The following is an 11,006-nucleotide window of genomic DNA, read 5'->3' on the forward strand; positions in this document are numbered from 1 at the left end:
AAACTGGTATAAAAGTTGTTCTGCCACTAGACTAAAAGATCGTTCCTTATAGGGATGAGATCATATTCAACTCTATGTCTTCAACATTGCAAACAATTCGAGAAAATGCCATAAAATATTTGCTGAACTCAATTGTACTTGAATGTAAAGTAGCAGTTTGTATTGTATTTGTGAAAGAAGCTTCTTCTAGAAAGCTTTATTCAGACAAAAATCAGGAATTCAGTCTTTCCTCAAAGGTCATACACCCATGCTCTTTCAAATATAAAGATCCCAGATGAACATCTTCCTGGATAACTAATCAACTCTGATTAACTAAACGAGGAACAAAATTTAGTATTAAAACCAAATAATATGAGTTTCTTTGTTAAAAATTCACAGAAATTGTGAGATATACACAGGTTTTAAATTAAATGTGTCAGGGGCACCTGGGTGGCTGAGTGGTTAAGAGTCTGATTTCAGCTCAGGTCATGATCTCACAGCTGGTGAGTTTGAACCCTGCGTCGGGCTCTGTGCTGACAGCTCAGAGCCTGGAGCCTGCTTTGGATTCTGTGTCTCCCCCCCACTCTCTCTCTCTGCCCCTCCCCTGCTCATGCTCATGCTCTGTCTCTCAAAAAATAAATAAATGTTAAAAAAATTGTTTAAAAAATATGGCAAAACATTTTTTCCAAATAATTAGGAACACTTAAAATATAAATTTGCAATATTTATTTCCTAACATAATAGAAGTGTTCAATTTAGAGTGAGAACACATTGTGCTCACTTCGGCAGCACATATACTAAAACTGGAACGATGCAAACAAGATTAGCATGGCCCCTGCGCAAGGATGACATGTAGAGCAAGAACACATTAAGTGGTTCAAAAAATATTCATTCACAGAATTAAAATGTAAAAAATCATACGTATATTTTATTTATACCATCATTTAAAAATTCTATATACATCTAACACTTCTATATACATCTTGTAATATATATACTATTTCATTATGGAATTATATACATGAATTTATAAATAAAACTATTGAAATTTTATATCAAATTATTTATATAGTGGAGCCCACATGAGAGATTACAAGTCTACTGATTATGTATATAAATGTAGGTTAAAAAAATCCATTTTTTCCCTCTGAAATGGAACAAGAATTATTAATCTGCATCCATGATTTTGGAGAGATCTATGAGTAGAACTGAATGTGTCCGGGCAATTCCTGACAAAAATATGAAAAATTCTCTTTGTATATTTTTTGTTAATTTTTCTGGGACAGAATCCATAGTCTCAGTCTAATTCTAATAAATAATAAATAAATAAACAGATAAATAGCAAGTGAAAAACATAAGTTATACATTACAGAATGCCATTATTCAGTCATGGCATTTGGGTACCAATCTAGTGCTTCTGCGGCAGAGTTAATATCTAGTGACAAGGTTACTGGCTGGCTGCATTGCTAGCTATTCAAAATACCCCTCTGAATTTGAGAAGGAAAGGAAAATATATAATTAGCAATCATTTTAGTAGTCATTTGGGAATTTCCTAAAGACAATAAAATGAATTACACAAAATATGCCAGAGACTAAAATTTTGACTTTAAAGATTTCTCTAGTAATCTAATCTTCAGTGACCGAACTGAGTCAGTATTTTTATGTTAACTAACCATTCCCATCTTAGTCAACTGAACAGTTACGGGAGAATAGAACGATTGCTCAACCAGAGTAGTGAAAATGTGAAGACTAAGTTCAGAGGCAATGTGACCTTATAAACTGATTTCTCTCTATCTCGAGTCTCCCCAAGTTTTTCTCAAATATAAAATACATAGTCAGGGGCACCTGGGTGGCTCAGTCAGTTAATCGTCCAACTTCGGCTCAGATCGTGATCTCACGGCTCGTGAATTCGAGCCCCGCATCGGGCTCTGGGCTGACAGCTCAGAGCCTGAAGCCTGTTTCAGATTCTGTGTCTCCCTTTCTCTCTGCCACTCCCCTGCTCACATTCTCTCTCTCTAAAAAATAAATAAACAGTAAAAAAAAAAAAAATTAAATACATAGTCAAGGGAACACTGGCAGCCTAGCTCTAGTTCTCCATTTTAGTAACCGCTTTTTTTTTTTTTTTTTTTTTAATTCTCACAAGATATGCGGAGCTCACATTTCAATATGTGCCTTTTTATAGTTAATCTCTGATTGTTTTTTCCTCCTCACACTCAGGCCAAAAATATACATATATATCACATATTATATATACAATTGCTGCCATCTTCAAATCTCTCTCACTTAAGAGTTATATCTAAAGCAGCAAATGTTTCCTTTTAAATATAACCCTTTTTATACTCATTCGCCATGCACTATTCCTAAATCACTTTTGAAAGCCATCAATAATTGAATCTTCATAATTCTATAATTTCCTATTACCCTTTGGAAAATGGCCACCATAATATTTATTTAGTTATAAATACATATATAGGTATTAATACTGTGAGACCTCCAACTTGTGATAAAAATACTTTCAACTGCCCTACTTATTATTAAAAAATATTTCCTCATTCAGTATTTACAACATTGCATGACACATGGAAAATGTTAAAAAGGTATCTGGTACTTTATTAAAGGCATTTTTGCAGGATCTATATCTGATCATTTTTGAACAACTATTATGTGCAAGACACTACAACAGACAAAAATTAGTATTTCACAGCCACGTTTTGAAAAGATTTTACAGCTTATTGAATCTTATTTCTTTCACTTAATTATCCCAAGAGAAAAGCAGAATTTATTCTATTATTAAAACAGGGCTTTTAATATATTTTACATATCCCACATTTTTTCAGTATTCTGACATTTGTTTACTTATTAGATATTTTAAATTATGCCCTTTGCTTCAAAGCCTCAGAGCACAAGTTGGATAAAACTTTCATTAAATATTTAAATAAGGAGAAGAAACAATCAAACAGCAACATAATAATCAAACAAAAAGGCTCCCAGCATAAAACCACAGATCTCACTTATTGAAACAGACTCTTTATTTAGAAGAATAGTGTGTGGTTTCTTTAGCATTATGTATTATTAATGCTAAAATTCAGTACAATGCAATCTGAATTTTGTACAGGGGACAATATCTTCAATAATTAAAGAAGTAGATCAGTTTGCCAATCCTTGGCTTATCCCTTACCCAACTGGTTAAATTATTTAGGCACTTTATCTAATTATAGTTAGATAATTGGTACAATTCATTATCCTATGATGAAAACCTGTTAAGCAATAAATCCTTTCAAATAGAGTTTTATATGTATACAGCAAATTACCTTTACCAGTGTTATTCATTGGTATACTTACCAAAAGAAAGACCCTGTACTAAGACAAAGAGGTATAAGAAGAAAAATTGTGTAACATTATAAAAGTACAATGCTCAAATGCCATTCTGACTAACATGGGCAATTGTTATTTTAGAAGAATCCCGTTTTGTCCTAAAGGCTTCTGAATTGTCTCGTGAACATTTAGATTATAGCCTGGCATACACTAGATTTTCAATAAATGGAGAACTCTTTGCATTGGTTCCAAGAGATATTTTTCTGAAAGAGTTTTTATTTTAATAGTTTGTGATGCCCATTTCCACTCTTTCACTTAACATCTTTGTATCTAAGGCCTTTGCATAGATAAGCATAGGAATCATGTTTAGTATCAGAATTAAGGTTTATTTAATTTTATAACAAATTAACTACATTTAACTATCTTGAGGTAAAAGTAAGATATTTGGTAAGTAATACTGGGTGAATTTGCTTCTGTTCTTCATTCAGGAGCACACTGCAAATGGCTCCAATAAGCAGATTATTTCTGAAAACGTGTTCAATACTGTTTTTAGTACTGATAAATGTATTCCTCCTCTAATAAAAGCTTTTGAACATATGAGACTCACATTCCGAGTCAAACTAACGTAGGGATCACATGAATTGGACAGTCTAGGAAGGGTTCCCTACTTTATCAGGGACATTTTGGGACCCAATGATGGTCAAGTGATCCGATTTCATTTAAAGAGTTCTTATACTTTGGTTCAAAACAAACATACTTAATGTTGCATTATGCAGTCTTTTCCATTTTTATTCATTTTATAATTCCTTTGGTTGTTGAAATAAAGAACCCTGGACTGTGATTTCAAAATTATAATTTATTTTCCCTTAGCTTCGAATTTCCAATAAACCAAATAGAGTGTAATATGTTACAATCTTAATTAAAATAAATTTCATTTTGCTCCACAGGCTATACAGTTTTCTTTCTTTAAAAAAAGTTTTAGGGGCGCCTGGTTGGCGCAGTCGGTTAAGCGTCCGACTTCAGCCAGGTCACGATCTCGCGGTCCGTGAGTTCGAGCCCCGCGTCAGGCTCTGGGCTGATGGCTCGGAGCCTGGAGCCTGTTTCCGATTCTGTGTCTCCCTCTCTCTCTGCCCCTCCCCCGTTCATGCTCTGTCTCTCTCTGTCCCAAAAATAAATAAAAAACGTTGAAAAAAAAAAAATTAAAAAAAGTTTTATAATAAACATATATTTTTCCCATTCATCTGTATCAATTTAATCTCTATAAAGTATTGCCAAACAAAAAAAAAAACAGAAAAATCATTGTTTAATCTCACTTTATGTTCTAAGCTGAAAAACACTAATCTATAACTTTCCAGTAAAGTCTCTGCTTTATTTCAAAACAATTTCTCCCAACACAAATCAGAATGTTTGTGAATTTATTTAGAAGCAAGAAAAGATGGCTTACCTTCAAAGTAGAAAAAATTGAAGGTTTCTTTTTTTTGTTTTTTTATAAAGTTCGTATTTTTATGACTATTCTATGGAAAAGAGGAATAAATTGAACTCAACAAGCTAACTAATCTCATATAAGGATAACCAATTTCCAAGTTATAGTTCCATTGTACATAAATATAATATTAATACTCATTTTAAAATATATTTTAACATTTATTAAAAGTTAAGACTATTCAAGCACTGTTTTCTTTATTTAATTTTTTTAAGTAATTGCTACACCTAACAGGGAGCTTGAACTTACAAACATGAGATCAAAGGTCAAATGCTCTACTGACTGAGCCAGTCAGGCACCCCAAGCACTATTTTCATTGTACAAAAGTACAATTCTTCTTTATATTCCAGTATTTAGGTGTTTACATTCTAAATTTTCATACCCTAATCCCAACACTTGGAATGATAGGTCTATGGAGAACCTCTCTGCTGTCCGTGTTTCCTCTACTTCCCCAGCATACCTGTATCCCTCCTTGTCTCAAACTGACCAATGAAAGGAAGGGGGAAATGATGATTTTTTAGATGGCTAGTTCTCTTCATTGTTGGATTTCTTTTCAAAAAGGGATTAGAACATAATATCTTTAGCCAGTAATGAATTACCTGCTCTCTTTGATCACACAGATTTACATGTCTCTTGGGCTAGCCCAAATTCCACCTCCAAGAGTCCATTACCAGCCACACACCAGATAGCTGGGAAAGCAGACATGCTAAAGAGACCTGATCTGAGAATCACTGAAAACTTGAGTAAAGGATTCTGTCCATATATGAAGGCAGCAGAATGGAGAAAAACTGCACTAGTCCCTTCAAAGAAGGAAACAAATGAGGTGAGGTATTAGGTTGACAAACATCAATATAGGAAGAGAAACCAAATTAATATATACAGCAGTTCACATTTTTCTTGTCTCGGTATGAGGAAAATTAGCTCTTTCTATTCAGTTCACCAGCAAAGCTAATGCCATTGAGAAGCTGTTAGGGTCTCTGGGGTAAGCCACATGCCTTTCTTGCTAGCTCGTATTACTCACATAAAGGCTTCTCTTCCCTGTGCACTAGAATGCTTTCAGTTTACAACCCATAAATGGGGGTGTGGACTGGCTACTGCATGGAATTCTGCAACAAGTGATTTTGCTCATTAAATGGAGTAAGTGCATCGGGGTCCAGAAGATCACCACATAAAGCAGTATGGTGGCCAAGGGAAGCTGACTTTCTACCACCTCCCAAACTATTGGAAAACTAAGGGAGTAAGAAACCCACCATGAGAGGTTGCTTAGGGTAATATCTGAAGCCTCTCTCACTAACTACAAGTAAGCTGGAAGAAATTGCAGCTGTGTACCCAGAAAATACGTGGATTCTTCACTGATTTCCTTCAGCAGATTGTTGAGGCTTCCTTAGAATTCACTGTCAGTGACCCAGGGGCAGATAAAATCTGCCCTTTGGTCTTAGCAAACTTTCTCTGGCTTTTTTGGCAACTATCCAAAATCAAGTTAGGAAAAAGGTGGTAAAATGGCAAGGACATACTATTACTCAAATTTAATAGCAACTATTCAGTTTGGGGACAACTGAGAAAAAAAAAAGAGGAAGAGAAATTAGAATGTTATGCAGGCTGCTTAGTTAGAACTCTTTGCTAAAGGGAATGATCTTTATTCTGACTAACCCACAAAAGGCAAAGTGAAGAAAGGAAACTGTATGTCATTATTGAAAAAAAACAACAAAAAAAACCCAGGATGTTGAAAAAGGAGTTGTAGAAAGAGACTCTGGGGGTGCAGGAATTAGTAACAAGGAAACCAAGAAAGCCCAGAAGGTTAGGGAGTGATTGACAAGTGTCTTAAAATGGACAGATTTAATGAATCTCGGGGGGTTGGGGGGAGCAGGGTGGCAACTGGTGATATTGGTGATACTTATTATTCTGAAATTTCCTCAGAAATTTCTTGCTTTCCATTTGGTGATAGAGCAATACCGGTTGCTGGTATTTCAGATCGGCCTTTTATCTCTTCCTTTTCCTCTGCTTTTACCATACAGATAGGTCCTCTTGCTGAGAAACATGTGCAAGTTATTTTCTCTTGATTTTCCTTTAAATCTACTAGAGAGATACCTACCATGTAACTTAAAGGCTACCATAACCCTGTATTCCAGATAGTCTGTGGAGCAACTGGGTAAAAGACACCTAAATTGATCAACGATGTGCCTTCTGAAAGTAAAGTGTTCTGATAGATATTGGCAGACCATTCTGGAAAAACACTCCAAACCACATAGCTTTGGGATATGGCAGAGAGTGGAATTTTCATACCTTTTTGGAAAAACACTGAGCTGAATAAATCAGTGTGTCACTTTGGAGGATGTCTTAGTGACATGTAATCTGAGATAAAGAACCATAAAAATCATTTCCCAAAAGAGTAATCCATGGCCATATGTAAAATAATATCCTTTGTCAATATCTCAATTAGGGGGAATAAAATAGTTATAAAGCAATAAGAAAAATAAAGAGTAATTTAAATAGTGCACTCACCTGTAATACTATGCTTCCAATAAAGGAGGAAGGTAAATTTGATAAAGATGATTAACCAGTATACATTTTTGTGCAAAATTTTTCCATTAATCTCTGTAGTTCCCAATGCAGTAACTATTCTCACTTCTGCCTTGAGTAACACTGCCTGTGCAATATTTCTCTATAATTCATCTATGTTCTGATTTTTCTCTATTTCTTTCTGTTTCACTAGAGAAAGGATCTAAATTATTGCTTACTTTTCCTTAGGAATGAATTCAGTATTTATGCTAAAGTATTCCTTGGGGCACCTGGGTGGCTCAGTCGGTTAAGCATCCGACTTAGGATCCGGTCATGATCTTGCAGTCTGTGAGTTTGAGCCCCGCGTCAGGCTCTGTGCTGACAGCTCAGAGTCTGGAGCCTGTTTCAGATTCTGTGTCTCCTTCTCTCTCTGACCCTCCCCCGTTCATGCTGTCTCTCCCTGTCTCAAAAATAAATAAACGTTAAAAAAATATATTTTTGGGGCGCCTGGGTGGCTCAGTCGGTTAAGCACCCGACTTCGGCTCGGTCACGATCTCACTGTCCGTGAGTTCGAGCCCCACGTCGGGCTCTGTGCTGACTGCTCAGAGCCTGGAGCCTGTTTCAGATTCTGTGTCTCCCTCTCTCTCTGACCCTCCCCCGTTCATGCTCTGTCTCTCTCTGTCTCAAAAATAAATGAACGTTAAAAAATTTTTTTAAATATATTTTAATAAAGTATTCCTCAAGGGTCTTGAGACTTTCCTTTGCTTTTTTCTAGACATTTACAGAAAAACTTAGAGAAATTTGTCTCACCAGAAAAATTTGTAAGTATTCAAAATATAGATGAATTGCTGGTGTCCTCAGAAACTTTAAGAACATTGCAAAACTGACACTTGGGTCTTTGTTACAGTTGTTTGCTTCACAGGACATGAGTCCTCCCCAAAACTAACTGCAATTATTGCTCATGTGAAGTCTAACATTTACAGCATCTGTTGTCAGCTGGTAGGCCACAGAGTATTATAATCTAGAAGTTAGCTCACTTTGCAGACCAAACAACCTACTACCCCAAAACCCCAAAAGACAAAAATAAAACCCAAAAACCAAAGCAACAAATAGACTATTGGGATGGGGGGGAATACAATATTGTGGATACTGGGTTCAATTTTTTTTCAGAAAATGATGGAAAAGTTTGTGATAATTAACTATTTTGGTTCTACTTTTATAATCTGAGGTGGTTTTGGGGAGCCTGGGTGGCTCAGTCAGTTGAACATCCGACTTGGGCTCAGGTCATGATCTCGTGGTTCATGGGTTCCAGCCCGGTGTTGGGCTCTGTGTTGACAGCTCAGAGCCTGGAGCCCGCTTCGGATTGGATTCTGTGTCTCCCCTCTGCCCCTACCCCACTCGTACTCTGTCTCTCTCAAAAGTAAATAAACATTAAAAATAAACTGAAAATATGAGAAGGTTTTTTAATAAGTGAAATTGGGTACATCTCTACCCTGTTTTAAAAAAATTGGAGCAATTCTCTTTAATAAACATTTTTTTTTTACCTCAACAAAAACTACTGTTTCTCAGGCAAAATTGTTTGCTGATTTGTCAGAGATAAAAATTTAAAATTAACTGCTCAGATAGCAGCATTTCACATTAGAGTTCATACTGGGCAAAATGACAAAGTTTCTAAAGATCCTCCACAGATTAGATGATCCCTACTGACACTGGGGAGGTCCAGATGCTTTACTCAACCCACAAATTCAAATGCTATTCTTTTTTGGAAACAACCTCATGGACACAACCACAAATCACATTCAACTAGAGATATCTGGGCATTCCTTGTTTCAACCAGTCAAGTTGACACATAAAATTAACCGTGAAAGTTAAAAACAAAAACAAAATAAAAACTAGATTCATGTTTCTCATGAGAAGCCAACTTCTCAGGAAAACTGGACGATGGTTCCGATCCAGGACTTAAAATTTAAGTTGTCTAGAATAAGTGGTGTTGTTTACTGAATACAACTTAAAGGAGCTCTTCTAACAAACGTGTTTCTATTCTCAGACTGCTGTGTTCTGCTATGCACAGAATTATTTCCATTACTTTAAAAAGCACATTTTACTAAAAAACAAACATGTTATTTGTTACATTAGTTTGTTGTTGTTGTTGTTGTTGTTGTTGTTGTTGTTGTTGTTTCTGTATTGCCCACATGTTGAAGTCCACCAGTACCTCAGAATGACACTTTATTTGGAAACTGGGCGTTGCCAGTGTAATTAGTAAAGATGAGACCATGTTGGAATAGGGTGGGCTCCTAATCCAGCATGACTCATATCATTATATAAGAAAGAGATATATGGACACAGATTACACACACAAGGAAAATGCCATAGGGAGATAAAGGCAGAGATCAGAATTAATGCTTCTACAAGTTAAGGGGCACCAAAGATTGCCAGCAAATCACCAGATGACATGTAAGAGGGACTAAACAGTCTCCCTCATTGCCCTCAGAAGGAACCAACCCTGCTTTTTCATATTTTTTTAAAATGTTTATTTATTTTTGAGGGAAAGACAGAGACAGAGCAAGCGGGGGGAGTGGGGACACAGAGAAAGGGAGACAGAATCCAAAGCAGGCTCCAGGCTCCAAGCTGTTAGCACAGAGCCTGACATGGGGCTTGAACCCACGAACCATGAGATCATCACCTGAGACAAAGTCGGATGCTCAAATGACTGAGCCACCCAGGTGCCCAAACCCTGCTGACATCTTAATCTTGGACCTTCCAAGCCTCCAGGAATGTAAAACAATAAATTTCTGCTTTTTATACCAACCAGCATGTGGTACTTTGTTACAGGAAACCTAGCAAACTAATATACCCAGTAATGGTTCTCACAGTCTCATTTCCTATCATTTCTAAATTGTACTCCCAGTATAAACAGGATCTGTGTTTACAACTCTTAACAATGTGATGATTGACACAGTAAAAGTGGTACCATCTCCATTAACAATTTTTTATAACAACAAAGTAAAAATAATTAAATGTATTCAGGTACTCAAGCCCTAATCTCTCTCCCTCTCTCTCTCTCATATACACACAAATGTACTGGAAGGATGATGTAGAAATAAACATCTAATTAATGCACAAACAAATCTGGCATTCACAGATAGAAACTGCAAAAGACAGGTCTAATGTCATTTAATTAACTTTGGGATGCCGGTTCACTCCAAACCCAATATAGGTAGATAAGCAAAGGTGAATGTCTATTACTAATGGAGATTTAGGTGGCTGTTATAATAATGTAACTGTTGATTTAGACTCATTGCCAAAACAAAAGAAAACAACAAGCCTGCAGGTGGGTTTGTCCTTAAGACTCAGAGCTATAAGTAAACACTAGAAGATTAATCTCTGCCTTTCAATGAGTGCCTCATTATAAGACTTTAGATTTAGATGATGGTGGTATATATCAATGCATTTCACACTTGGGAAAAACTACTGAAAATTATAGAAAATTACTAATGAGACTAAATTGTCATATCAGTGTGATGGCAGTTACGATTCACTGACACTCAAAATTTATTGGACCTTGCAAGAGAAACTTCTAATTAAAAATTTAGACTTTGAGTCTCCAGAGTTGAGTCATTCCTTAGGTTTGGAAGAGACAGGACTTTATTTATTGGGCCTTACAAGAGAAACTTCTAATTAAAAATTTAGACTTCGAGTCTCCAGAGTTGAGTCATTCCTTAGGTTTGGA

At 36.0% G+C, this 11,006-nt stretch overlaps 1 non-coding gene across 1 annotated transcript; it reads left to right on the top strand.

Annotated features, from left to right (window-relative positions):
• The first annotated feature begins 752 nt into the window (after positions 1–752).
• On the top strand, positions 753–859 carry LOC128775964 (U6 spliceosomal RNA). The gene has a single exon (XR_008420942.1). It is a non-coding gene; the product is annotated as a U6 spliceosomal RNA (small nuclear RNA).
• The last annotated feature ends 10,147 nt before the right edge of the window (positions 860–11,006 follow it).

The sequence above is a fragment of the Panthera pardus genome, unplaced genomic scaffold (genome assembly GCF_024362965.1).
Source record: "Panthera pardus isolate Hobbes unplaced genomic scaffold, ASM2436296v1 HiC_scaffold_11, whole genome shotgun sequence".
Taxonomy (NCBI): domain Eukaryota; kingdom Metazoa; phylum Chordata; class Mammalia; order Carnivora; family Felidae; genus Panthera; species Panthera pardus.